The sequence below is a fragment of the Pseudophryne corroboree genome, chromosome 8 (genome assembly GCF_028390025.1).
Source record: "Pseudophryne corroboree isolate aPseCor3 chromosome 8, aPseCor3.hap2, whole genome shotgun sequence".
Classification (NCBI taxonomy): Eukaryota; Metazoa; Chordata; class Amphibia; order Anura; family Myobatrachidae; genus Pseudophryne; species Pseudophryne corroboree.
In genome coordinates, this window is record NC_086451.1 from 392,743,921 (window position 1) to 392,758,391 (window position 14,471).

Genomic DNA, 14,471 nt, shown 5'->3' on the forward strand with positions numbered 1-14,471 from the left:
ACGTGAGGTAACTTTATATGTATAATTTATATATTTACACTTTATATTGTTCTCTCTGTTGTAATATGAGGTAGACAATGTATGTACCCCAGCCATATGTATTTTTATTGATATGTATTCATATACATGCTAAAATATAATATATGTGTAAACCTATTAATGTACACATTGGTGGCCAGTGACTGACAGAAAATTTCAGGCAAATCCTTCTGCTCCCAGCTGTCAATCATCCAGTGGGGTGATTGTCAGTGGGTGGGGTATCACCTCAGGAGGGTTCATGTGACCTCTTGGAGAGGGAGAGATATAAGAGCTGTCATTCACAGCTGACACCAGTCTCCTGATCCCTCCCTCCAGGGATCACACCTCCCCCTGTGTGCCAAGCAGTGGAGCTGTAACATCTTGCTGTAAACTGGTTACTGGGCACAGGGGGAGAGGTAGTGATGCTGGAGAGGGAGCTGGGAACACAGCTGGAGCTGTGATGTCCCTATTATAAAGTGCAGCTCATTGGCGGCTATGCCTGCTCACTGGCCGCCCCACTGGAGATTACAGCAGCCGGGGAGCTGTGACATCTGGTGATGGAAGTGGTGGAAGTGGGCAAAGCCAGCATCACAAGTGGGCAGATTCAGAGCCAGCAACCACCTTCCGTAGTGTGCAGCCTGCAGTCCTGGTCAGCTACTGTGACGTGTGAAGCAGTGTCCCAGCATCAGCGGTGGTGTGGCAGAGGCAGAGCTCAGGGCTGTTGGTGCAGGACTATGGAGGTGAGAGAAATACTCCCTGCACACACACCCAGCCTGGGGTGGAGCTGGAGAGGTGGCCAGCCGCAGCAAGCTCAAGGTGTAGGAGCAGCTGGAGGCATTATTGGTAGCTAATTTATTGGTAGCTAAGGGGTGGATCCAGGAGGCCACGGCCGTAACTAGGGGGGGAGGGGCTAAGGGGTCACGTGCCCCAGGCGCCGGATTTCATAGGGCGCTGAGAATGCTGATTGCTCCCTCGGCTAGCTACTCTCCCGCCCCCCGCCGCGATCTCCTCGGCTAACTACTAGCTGGCCCCCCGCCGCGATCTCCTCCTGCTGCCTCAATCTCCTCCCGCCGCAGCCGCCGCGTTATGTTAGGGTCCCGCTGCTGCTGCTGCTGCTGCATGGCTCCGACCGTCCGCGCGCCCCACTGCCCATCCGCCTATCAGAGCCTCCTACAAACACACCCGGCTGCCAGCCTGCCAGAGCCTCCCATACAGAAGGCGGCCATCCGGAGGTTTTGAAGACAGCAGGCTTGTCGCCTTCTTCTTCAGGCAATTCAGGCAGTTCTTCAGGCAAGTGGGCAATGTGAGGGGGAGACCAGGCAGGAGAAGCAGCCTTTTAAGTAAATGCAGCATATGTGTATGCATATATATATATATATTACTGTGTTTATGTATAATGTGCATATATACAGTGTATACTGTATATACACATACTGTGTTAATACTGTGTGTGTTTAACTGTTTATATATATATATATATATATATATACATACTGTGAGTTTATACTGTGTGTGAGATTATATATATATATATATATAATGCCTGTACATGGAGAGCCGGCACAAGTGTGGAAGTGTGCCCAGGTGCCATCTAGTAAATGTCCGGCAAAGGAGATGCGGCACTCACGGGTCCTAATGTAAGCCGTGCGCAGCAGGTTTTCCTGGCTTGTCAATGTTTCATTTATTCATATACATTTTTTTTATTTGAATTAATGAAACGTTGACAAGCCAAGAAAACCTGCTGCGCACGGCTTACATTAGGACCCGTGAGTGCCGCATCTCGTTTGCTGAAATATATTGTATGGGTTGGGTTCATGTGACCGGTGGTTGGGAGACCGCCGGTCACCATACCGACGCCAAGAACCCGGTTATTAGATGGCTGGTGGGGGCGAGCACAAAAAGCTCCTTGCTGGCTCGGTGGCTCGCTGCGCTCGCCACAGATTCTGTTCCCACTCTATGGGTTTCGTGGAATAGTGCCTGTTGGTTGGCATGCCGAGGGGTGGGCTGTTCACTCTTTGGGGTCCCGGCGTTGGTATAGTGACTGGTGGTCTCCCGACCGCCAGTCACATAACTGCATCCCCTATATATATATATATTATATATATATATCTATATATACTGTATAATGTTAATGAGGGGTACTACTATCTAATGTGAATAAGGATGCACTACTGTGCGGTGTAGGTTGGATTTTCTCTCCTTTTATTTCTTAATTTGAAATGTAATGTTTCACTTTGTTTCTTTTTTTTTTCTTTTTCTTTTTTTGGGGGGGGGGGCGCTAAATGACTGCCTTGCCCCGAGTGCCGAAAATCCTAGTTTCGGCCCTGAAGAGGCAATGTTCCCAGTGACAGGCATTCAGGAGGCTGCAGCAGAAATAGAGCTTCCCAGAGCCAGTCAGCAGAGCAGGGAGTCGGGGGAGTAATACTGGTGAATGGCACGCCTCACTATCTTGTAACAGCTGCCCAGCTTATTATTCTCATAACAGTGCAGCTCACAGCAAGGAGGCTCAGTTGTGGGTGAGAGATGAGGAAGCCTTTAATATACAGTCATGGGCCTTCAGTCACGTTATATAGGTTAGGAGTCAAGGTGGTATATATGTAGCCAAGGTGGTATATACCTGACTGTCTACATTTAGCAGCAGATCCTGTGATCTTAACATAATAGAGGCACGCTATAGGAAACTCCTCCGATAGGGAGAGACATTAAACATTACGTATATCCAGAGGAGAGGAGCTATAGTTACCGTGACTTAATTTCCTTTCTGCTGAGAGACTGTGTAAGGATAAAAAAGTCTACATTAAATGGTATATTATTGTAACAACCCTGGAACATTTTCTAGTAACCCTAGATACGGGAAAGTTACATATTTCTTCAGCTGAAGTCGTATGACAATTGGTCATGAGCCACATCTATATTGGATTTACAAAAAAAGAAGGGTCCCAACGAGTGCACTGAAGTTAAAAAAGTACCTAAAGAGACTAATTTAAACCCGGGTTTAATTGCAACATTATATTTTCAGAGGTTCATTGTGTTGTAATGTAAGCTTTATACCTATAGAAGTACATTCTACTATATACTGAATACATAACAAATATGAATAGTAAGCAGTTTATGATTTACTCAGAAGACATCAAACCATTATAAATATCTGTATGTCATGTTAATGTGATTCTCACATGAACGTGTTAGAGGTTACTTAGAAAAGGTCAGCTAAAGTGGGCAGTGGAAAATAAACACAACTATTGGTTTCTTTAACTGTGTACTCTTGTTGTACAAAATTCTTATTGCACCATTGCATTCCAATGGTACCATTTACACATGGGTTTTCCCAAGTAGGCCCATAAATACTTATCAATACTTGGGTGGAGGCACATTGGTAGTATTGTAGGTATCCCATATACCCCTGGGATTAAAGGGGGGGGGGGGGGGTAACAATAGTAACAATATATTTACACACACAATATTAAAACAAAAAACTAATATCTTTTTCCTCTTGAATTCTTTTCCCTGAAAAGGAGGTGTGCATTTGTTGAACGTATATTGGGGGTCATTCCAAGTTGATCGTAGCGGTGTTAAATTTAGCACAGCTACGACCATTCACACTGACATGCGGGGGGATGCCCAGCACAGGGCTAGTCTGCCCCGCATGTCAGTGCCGGCCCCCCCGCAGAAGTACAAAGGCATCGCACAGTGGCGATGCCTTTGCACTTCAAGAGTAGCTCCCGGCCAGCGCAGCTTTAGCATGCTTGCCAGGAGCTACTCATCACTCACCGGCCCGCAGCGGCTGCATGTGACGTCACGCAGCCGCTGCGGCCCGCCCCCCGTTCGATGCGGCCACGCCTGCGTTGGCCGGACCATTCCTACAAAACAGCGGGCAAACGCTGCCGTTCCGCCCCCTCCCGCCCAGCAACCGCCTCTGCCTGTCAATCAGGCATAGGCGATCGCATCCCTGCTACGGCCTTCGGCCGTCTGGCATGCACCGGCGCACTACGGCACCGGTGCATGCGCAGTAGGGACCCGTTCGCTCGGCTGCGACAAAAAGCAGCGAGCGAACGGGTCAGAATGACCCCCATTGGACCTTATTCAGCTTAGGTTGCAGTTTTGTTAAAATAGCAAAACTGCGAATGCACTCACATGCTAGGGGCCGCCCAGTGCAGGGCAAAGCTGCCCAGCATGGTAATTGATGGCCAGCGATGTGCTCGCAAAATCTGAAATTAATGTTGACCCCCATCTTTCTGTATGCAGCAGCCGTACGTGACGCCACTTGGCCGCCCCTAAAATGGTCCGGACACACCTGCGTTCTCCAGAACCCCCCCCCTCTAATGCCGCACCTCTGCCCCCGTCTGTCCCACAAACTCCTTTACCTGTCAATCAGGGAGAGGCGTTCTCATTATTGCGATGCAATCACATCTCTCAGGCTGTACATACGCAGACTGGGCCCTGCACATGCACACTGGGAATTGTCCAAATGCCATTGCATTGCAGTAGCGATACTTGCTTAATAAGGCTGATTGTATCTTAAAGGTATATATTTCCCAAAGTACTCTGTCATGTAATTACATACTGTACATTCCAATACCTACCATCTAATATAGTATTTTATTGTGTACTGTACACTTGTCCAACAACTGCAATAACCTGACACTATGCCCCAACTTAAGCCCTTAAGGTAGTTATTGTAACTCCCAAAATCAGAGAATTCCAAAGATCGATGGAAGCATGGCCACAGCATACCGAGGGCACGGCACACCTTGGAAAAGTGTTTTTTGTTTTTTTTCAGACAATGCCATTTTTATGTCATCCACTATAGAAACGGGTTGGTATCGCTATACAGGCTCCCGTCATCCCAACGTTGCCTCCACCTTATCACCTGAACTCTCAAATTCGGACAAATGTCCTGAAGACTAAGAGTTTGCCCAGATCCTTAAAGGTTGTGCTCCCAGACTCTGGGTCACAGAGTGTTTCTATTGATTACTTTGTTAATAGGTTATTAATAGGGCCAAAAAGTCTCAAATTTATAGACTCTGGATTCCAATATATCTACTGAATACTCTGCTAACACAATCCGCCCTTCCCAGTCAACGAGAAATCATCTAAGTATTGAGCCAGGCCCAAGTGCCCCATATCTACCTGAATGCATCAGTAGTGAAAGGTCATAAATTAATAAAAATTCAGGTGTGTCCTCCTTGTTCATGGCAGCAGAGTCTACATGTGTGTACCCGGAAACTGCATAATGCTTTTCCTATGGATCACTTGTACAAATTTTTGCACATGCCAGTGGACGTGTGCATGCATCCTGGCAAACCAGTTGCACCCATGAATAGTCGCAGACATATCAGCAGGTGGAGGACACATCAGCAGGTGGAGGACAAAGTGGAGGACAAAGAGGACACATCAGCAGGTGGAGGACAAAGTGCAGAACAGAGACACTTTTCCACAAAATAATCTTCTAAAGGCATCAAAGTGGGAAATATTCTACTATGGGGCACACATTTTCCAAGGAAAAACATAAAAAATAACTTTTATTATATGTTGATAAAATGCAAAACATAAAACAACACAATGTATCATGAAAACACAAAATAAATGTCTCTTGAAAAAATAAGTCCCTTGGTGGTTTAAGTTATGTGTGTACTATTTGGCGATGGTAATACACAGAGTAAATAGTATAGACCAGTGGCTCCCAATGCATCAAACAGCCCAGGACTTAACCAGTAGTAGTGTGATTGCACAGCCATACTGACAATTACATACACTCAGTATCTTGATGCAGTGGATCTTGGGGCTAATTCAGACCTGATCGCACAGCAGCGATCAGTCCTGAATTGTGCATGCGCCGGCGCCGCAGACACAGGTGGACAATGGGCGGGAGGGGCTGGGCCGGCAGCATTTGGCTGACATTTAGGGGACGCGGTCCGGGCAACGCAGGCGTGCCCGGACCTTTGGGGGGGGGGCGGGCTGCGGCGGCTGCGTGACACCACACGCAGCCGCTGCGACCCAGGCAGCGACGAGTAGCTCCCTGCCAGCGCGCAGGAGCTGTGTTGGTAGTACGCTACTCCTATAGTACAAAAGCTTTGCGCTGTGCGATGATGTTGTACTTGTGCGGCGGGGTAGGGCCTGACATGGGGGGCAGACTAGCCCTGTGCTCGGCGTCCCCCGCATTTCAGGAGAGCTGATCGTAGATGTGCTAAATTTAGCATATCTACGATCAGGTCTGAATCACCCCCATGATCAGAAAATACAGAGCACCAGCCTGTGATGTATACTTTATGATTAGCAGTGCATAGACAAATGGTAACCATGTGCTGTGGTAGCAGGTATATGTAGGATATAGCAGGAGCTTTGTGGAACATGTCATCAGGGCCAGTTCTAGACCTTGTGTCACCGTGGCGAAAGTTTCCTTTGTCGCCCCACCCGACAGTCAAAAGAGTCTTAGTGTGCGCCGAGGGCGAAAGCACAAAATAGTGGCATGGCTTCATAGGGAAGGGGCATGATCACAGTTATGCCCCCAGTAAATATGCCCCCTTTAGTTATGCCCCCAGTAGTTGTGCCCCCTGTAGCTGTGCCACCTGTAGTTGTGCCCCCAGTAGATTTGCCCCCAGTAGTTGTACCCCCTGTAGATTTGTCCCCTGTAGTTGTGCCCCCAGTAGTTGTGTCCCTGTAGTTATGACCCTTAATAGCACTTATAAACACAAAAAAACAAACAAAAAAACCCAAACAATACTCACCAGCCCCGCTCCTACTTCATGACCGCTTCTGCCCTCCATCTCTAGCCGCCCGCTCCTCGGATCTATGGGAGAGATGTCATGACATCTCTCCCATAGCGCCGCACAGACACTAGAGGTCAATTAGGACCTCTAGCGTCTCTGACAATGGTGCCGGCTGCAGCGGGCGCCCACACAGCCCACGGCGCCTCCTGCAGCCAGAGTGTGGGATGTTGGGTGCAGGGGGTGGTGGGCACCTGCGGCCACGCCCGCAGGGCGCAGCGCCCCGGGCACCCACCCAGCTTGCCCGTACCTAGATCCGCCCATACCTAGATCTGATACTTTACTTAGGGAGCACTATAGAGTGCAGTAGTACACTCCTTATTACAGCAATCCCCCTAGCTGCAAGCTTCTTCATGTTACACAAACATTTCTTACTTTCAGCATTGTTGCAGAAACCTGTAAAAGAACTAAACCTCCTAATGATAATGTGTGGACCTTTATTCAAAAGTAAAGCATTCAATACCTTTAATACCAAGAAATAATGACACGGAGACTTGAATTTGGCAGAAAATTGTTAGCTATTTATTGTACTCTAACCATTAGAAAAAACCTGTAATGTAAAATTTAAGTTAACATGCCGATTCAGCCGGCATATGGTGGCAGAAAAAAGAACGGCTATATTCAACTGACGATAACCTCAAAAAACATTAAAACCCAAATGATCCTAATTTACCACAAACCATACATAGGTAATAGGTGCCCGACTCAGACCTCCACGCTGACTGCCCACCCTTATGGGTGATGACGCTGCCCCCTGATGGGTGATCTAGCGGCCTTAAAAGTCAATGGAGGTGAGTGCACCTAAACCACACCAATACTGTAAACAACTGTAACTAACAAGTCAAACTACAACCTGACGTTCTTTTCCGCCAACAGCGAACGACTCTTCCCCAGAGTCTTTGCACCGCCACCATACCCTCAACCTAACTCCTGCAACACCAGAAACAGATCCTCCAGGAAAAGCAGCATCCCTTCCTTGGACAGATGCACACCATCAGGCCGAAAAAGGTGACTGTCACGAAACCGAATCCTAGGGTGGCGAACCACTTTCCCTCCGTGGGCCAACACCCACTTCACCACCGCCGCATTCACCTTTTGCCTGGCCTCATCAATTGGGCGACCGTCCACCACTCCTCGCCAACGCAACCTTGGCACCATCATAGAGAACACCAAAACACAATTGGGCCACGCTGCGGCCACACTGGCCAGATCCTCCATCATGGCCCACCGTAGCTCCAAAGATGTCCTCTTCCCCAGATCATTGCCACCCAAATGGACAACCAGCACCCTAGGGACTCCATGCTCGCTGACCTGACTGACCAATCTACTCTTCAGATCTTGCCACAACATCTCCCGCCAACCAAGCCAACGAACGCCATGAGCCCAAGGAAACCGCTGTGCCCCCTCCGAGGCCAAAAACCTGGCGGCCCAGTAAACATAAGAGTGGCCAACTACCCAGATTGCCAAATTGTCTTCTACCCAACCTGAAGAGAAGGAAAGGAGTAAAAATCGGTTAATAAGTATCCTAACGGGAGTTTATTGCACGCATTAACCTGAAGGATCTGCCAAAAGAAAAAAGGGGGGTTTCTGTGTCTTGCAACAGTCACGGCCTAGCCGATCTAAACAAGCTTCCAGCCAATCGAAGCATAACATAAACACACAACGGGAAAGATCAAAATAAAATAAAGAAAATAAAAAGGGGGGGGGGGGGTTTAAAATGGGAAAAACATGTAAGAACTCAGCTGGAGGTGAAAGCGTAAAAACCTGCTGAGGGACTTTGATTTGTACTGATCAGCCGAATTGTATATTGGAATTCAGTCCGTCAAGTCAGGCAAAAAATCGCAAAAGAACTCCAGACCCCCGCTGCCAGCAGCGGCGAGTAGCTAATCCCTGAGTAGGATGAACAGGGGAGACAAACAGACACCACTGCACAAGGACGTACTTAACCGTACAACATGAACTTATACAACGACTAATAAACTGAACTGTTAGTCAAACAAAAGACTCATGGAACCGGGCGAATATATCGTCTGTAACTTGACGACTTCCATCGCCCCACCGCCTGGATCTCCGCAACGGAAAACCCCGCCGACGTCACCGACCCGATACGGAAGGAATGCGTACCGAAAGCAGCGGGTGAAAGGCCCAAGCTCACCAGACAGCAACTCCGCATCCAACGAAACTGATATTTCGTTAAAGGATAACAGTCATAATGCAGCAACCACGACCCCTGCACACCGGGCCAAACCGCTGCATATTTCGATGCCAACCTCACCGGGCAAATGCTCTCCTCCAGAGACGGAACCAAAGTGACCCATCGCCCTCTACCTACTTGGTCCGTCTTAGAGCGACGCAATCTGCACAGCAAGGTCCTCTCACCCACCACCACGTCATCCAGAAGCATGCGCGAGCCTGCCCGCTTAGATGGCGCTACCAGCTCCGAAACCCGAAAGGCTCCGTGGTAAGCCATGGAGAACGCCAACTGGAACAAAAGCGATTCAAAAATTGACGACGCGATACCACCAACCGCATCGATGACAGCCGGTAGCAAGGCCGCATCGATGGGCCATCGCCTATCAGGCGGCGTTGGCACCACGCGCGCCCACCCTTTCGTCGCCTTAACCAGAAGCCCGCTCTTTGTCACGTCAGGGACACCCTTGATTTTACTAAAAAACAAAATCCCAGCTAAGTACCGGGACACCACCGCTCTGGACCTACCCGTGACAAAAAGCTGCCAAATAAAAGAAAGCATCATCCGATGCCCACTCTTACCTTCATGACTACGTCCTCGGACAAACTCTTCCCACTCGCTCCAAGCTTGCCCGTAAGCCTTGAGCGTGTTCGGAGCCACTGACCGCATCGCTAGACCCTCCAGTCCGGTCCGATCACCTGCCAGACATAACCGGGATATTGAAACCCACGCTCATCGGCCTCGGACGCCAACAAACGAAATCTCTCCCACTGACCGCGGGACAACGCGTCGGCAATTCCGTTCTCAAGCCCTGGCACATGCTGCGCGCGGAACCATACATTCTTATGCAAGCATGTCAGCAGCAATCGCCCGAGCACCCTCAGAACCACTAGCGACTTCGCCCTCTGGTTATTGATCGCATGCACCACGCCCAGATTGTCACATCTAAACAAAATGCTGCGATGAGCCAGACGATCGCCCTAAACCTCCAGTGCCACCATAATGGGGAAAAGCTCCAGCAGCAAAAGGTCCTTAGTGAAACCTTTGCGATGCCATTCCTCAGGCCACGAGGCCACGCACCAAGATCCCTCTAGGTAGCAACCGAACCCAGAGGAACCCGCCGCGTCGGTAAAAAGCTGTAACCGAGCATTGTCGACCGTTGGGGCCAGCCAGATACGCACCCCATTGAAGTCCTCCAGGAACGAGGCCCAGACGGCCAAATCCCTCTTAATCTCGGAGGACAAACGAATGAAATGATGCGGCCTGGCACACCCCGCCGTCGCCCTCTCCAGCTTACGGCAGAAAACCCTGCCCATCGGGATCACCCGGCATGCAAAGTTCAAGAGGCCCAGCAATGACTGCGCCTGCCTCAGCGTGACTTTCCGCAACATTACGAACTGGCAAATAACCTCGCAGAGCTTCGCAACCTTGGCACGAGGAAGGCGACACGATCCCGCCACCGTGTCGATTTCAATCCCCAAGAACGACAAACAGGAAACAGGCCCCTCCGTTTTATCCTTGGCCACAGGAACGCCAAAGTGATAAAACAACGCTCGGATGCTGAACAGCAAGTCGCTGCAGCGCGGCGCATTCGCCGGTCCCACACACAGGAAATCATTGAGGTAATGCGCAAGTCCATGACTGTCTGAAGAAGACTCCACGCACCAATGCAAAAATGTGCTAAACCTTTCGAAAAACGAGCAGGAAACGGAACATCCCATCGGCAAACATTTGTCAATGAAATATTCCGCTCCGATTCGAAGACCCATAAAACGAAATGAGTCCGGATGCAACGGGAGCAACCGAAAAGCGGATTCCACATCTATCTTAGCAATCAGAGCACCTGGGCCGTAACTACGAACCAACTCCAGCGCCTCGTCAAACGACTGGTACACCACCGAGCAGTGTGCCGGCGGTATTGCGTCGTTAACCGATGACCCCGACGGGTTAGAAAGATGCTGAATGAGCCGAAAGGCACCCGGAGTCTTCTTGGGGACTACCCCCACTGGGGAAATGACCAAGTCATCCACAGGGGGCGAGCTAAACGGGCCCTCCATCCTACCGAGTCGCACCTCTTTCTCAACTTTCTCACGCAAAACGGACGGCAAGGCGCGAGCGGACTGAAGATTCCGGGGAGCCTTGACAGATACCTCGCCCGCAACAGGCAAGCGGAAACCGAACTTAAAACCATGAAACAAAAACTGAGCGTCCGTTCTATTCGGATACCAATCCAACCATTTGGACATGGCATCCAAATTAATTGGCGTTGGGGCCCTGCGGAGCGATCCCGCTCGCGCCGGGCGTAGTGTAGCTTTGCTTCCCCCTCGCGCCTTGCCGATTCCCTTTAAAACAGCTGGAGGCCGGGTGGAAGCCGCTGCATTGCAAGCACGAATGTCGAAACCGACACTGCTTGCTGAAGGAACAGGTCGCATTATTAAATGCGAAGCACTTCCCCTTCGCGGCGGCCTGCCCACCCCCGCGGACAGCCAACCTACTTTTCCTACTCGGTCCCCCTTCCGCGCTACTCCCCTGAGCGGACGACCCAACGCGCTGCCCGTCCGCCCCCGGATTCCGGGGCTCCTTTGCGGGTTGAGAAGTCCGGGTGACCTGGAGCCAGACCTCCACGTCCTTGCACCCAAAGTCAATAACCCGTAAGCAGTCCTGCTTCTCCCGGAACTTCTCATCATACATCTGCCATTCGATACCCGACGAAGTGCGCTGCATATCGTGTATCAAGTGCAGGTATCGTATGACGTTCATATGTTCGTCAGGCCAATCTTCCAGGTAACACGCCGCAAAGACGCAAAAACCGGCCAGCCAGTTGTCGAAAGTACGGAAAGCTTCAGCTCCGATGCCCTTCTTAGCTGCCGCTGACTTATATTCCTTCTTCGCCTCCTTAGTCAGCACGAACATATCCACGTAATCGCCCCTGCAGATCTTCCTACGGCAGCTATTGCGCAACCCCCTCAAAACTGCCGTATAATCACAGTGGACTACTGCAGGCAAATCGCGGCGCTTCTTGGCCCTGCGAGCGTCCTCGCTAGCCCGCTTGTGCCTCTACCGCCTCTCCTGCTGCCCTCTTAGCGTACTTCGTCGCCCGCTTCTTCGTCCTAGTCGTGCTACTGACGTCTGACGCTTGCGACGACAGGGATGAAGAGTAGGAGGAACTGAGCGAACTGGAGTGTGTGGTAGACCCCGACGCCGACTGGTCAACCTCACCTGACGCTGACGACTGATCGGCCTGGGAGTCTTCCGGTGTGGAAACTTCAAAATCCTCCTCATCGCTCACGTCCACATCAACCTCTCCGCGATCACCTGAAAAATAAGACACAGCACGGGACCCGGAAGCCACTCTCGGGGCATGCCTAGCACTCCGGGGCAAAGACGTCCCCACCTCGTGATCGCGCTCCGTCCGTACTGGACGGTGTCCCAACTGCGCCGCGGCCACCCCCAGGTCGCTGCAAGCGCGCGCAATTCGTTGAGCCGCTGATCCCTGCTGCGCGCCGGACGCCCCAGCTTCAGCGCGCGTGCCGGAATGCCTTGCCGACCCCGGGGATGCGGCCGCGGCCAATGGGCCCAATGCCGCCACCACCGTCGACAGAGCCGACGCCAGCTCACCGGAAGCATCCTGACTTCCCCAAAAATCGCGTCCGGCACCGGCGGGAGCCCCCGCAGATGCCGGCGCACTTCTCCTGGCCCGTCGGCCGGCAGGTGCCGACAGGGGACGCAATGGCCAAAGCCCCGCCTGGTCTGTCGGCAAGCAACTGGCCCCCCCGACCCCAATTGGTGCGGTCCCCCACCAATCCTCCGAACCTGCCTGCGCCCGCTGGCCCTCACTACAGCTGGCATGTCTGTCACCTGCCCCCCGCGTGTGTCCTCCCCCCGCAGGCCGGAGCTCTCCCCGCCTGCTGGGTAGGCACTGCCGCGGGGCTCCACGCTGGTGCTCCCTATCATGTGACGCCCCCCCGGCCGCCGCTCCCCGCCGGGCTCCGGCAGTAAGGGAGGCAGCAGGGGAGACGCTGAAACTGGCGGCCCGTGCGCGCGGCCCGCTGCTTCCCGCCACCGTCCTCACAGCGTCTCTTCCCCACCAGCAGGGACCGCCGGACGAGGCCCCGCGACAGGCCTCGCCCGCCCCGCCGCAGTCCTCCACCCGCCCCGGCCCCCTCGCCCGGCAATACTCCGCGGACGCGACAAGGGGGACGGGTGGGAAGCTGGGATGGGATCCCTCGTAGGCTGCCCGCTCAGGCGCGCACTTGCGTGCCCGCGGGTGCCCGCTCCCGGCAACGGCACCTCACCCGCAAGAGGAGCAGGTGAAAGCCGATGCCCGGCCACCTCCGAACGGCCCCCCCATGCCCCCAGCCCCCCCTGCCGCCCGCGGCCGGAGGTTAGCACCGGATCCGGAGCTAGGGGCAGGGAAGACCGGGTCCGCCCAGCCACCGCCGCACGGTGACCCGCGCCGGCGCTGGCGGACGGGGAACGGGCCGATGAGCCCGCAGGCCCATCTGCGGACCCAGCATCACCGCCAGCAGAGCGGTAGCGAGCTGGGGTCCCTGCAGAGCGGAGGGGGCGGGAGGCGGCCATAATCCCAAACAGTATGTGGAGGAAATTGAGAGAGGAGGGTGACCTACACAGTGGATACTGGGAACAATGAAAGTATAGAATAATCTAAGTAGCTAGCTAAACTCTAGTGCATGTGCAATTCAGCAACACTCACCAGAAGGCAAACCAGCAGCAAGAGAGACCAAGCTAGGCTATACATCCCTATATATACTGATCCCTCCCCTCTCTAACATTGGCTGTACTTTTCATCACAGTTAGGTCCACCCCTCACAGGAGGTTTAACTCTCTCCATTCCTATGCTGTCATTTCGCTCTCCTTAGGGTTAGACATGCAGGATTATATCAACATTTCAAATTCTAGGCCACATTTTTCTAGAAACATGACCAGTGACTGTGACATAGGGCCTAATTCAGACCTGATCGCTGTTGTGCGAATTCACACAGAAGCTGATTATATAATGACTGCGCATGCGTATCCACCGCAATGCGCAGGAGCGACACCAAACAGCAACAGAATGGTGCAAACATTTTGATAGCCAAGCATATACAAGGTGATTGACAGGAAGAGGACATTTGTGGGTGGTAACTGCCAGTTTTCTGGAAGTGTCAGGAAAAACGCAGATGTTTCCAAGCATTTTCCGGGCGGGTGTGTTACGTCAGCTCTGGCCCTGAACAGCCTGATTCTATTACACTGTAGGAGTAAGTCCTGGGCTACGCACAGACTGGACAGACTCTAAAAATCATTAGATGGTGAATGAGATGCGAATGGATTTGCAGCTGTCCGCTGACTGGCGAAGTTTTCGCACGGCGTTCACATGCATTCACACATTTGCATGGGGCGGGTTTCCACTCTCTATGGGCGACGGCTATCTGATCGCAGACCTCTGCAAAAATGCAGAGGAGCGATCAGGTCTGAATTGGGCCCATAATTTCTTT

General features: G+C 52.0%; 1 protein-coding gene across 4 annotated transcripts in view; it reads left to right on the top strand.

Annotated features, from left to right (window-relative positions):
* Positions 1-14,471, top strand: part of LOC134949245 (cytochrome P450 2F3-like) — a 185,241-nt gene that overhangs the window by 80,368 nt on the left and 90,402 nt on the right. The window lies entirely within an intron of this gene.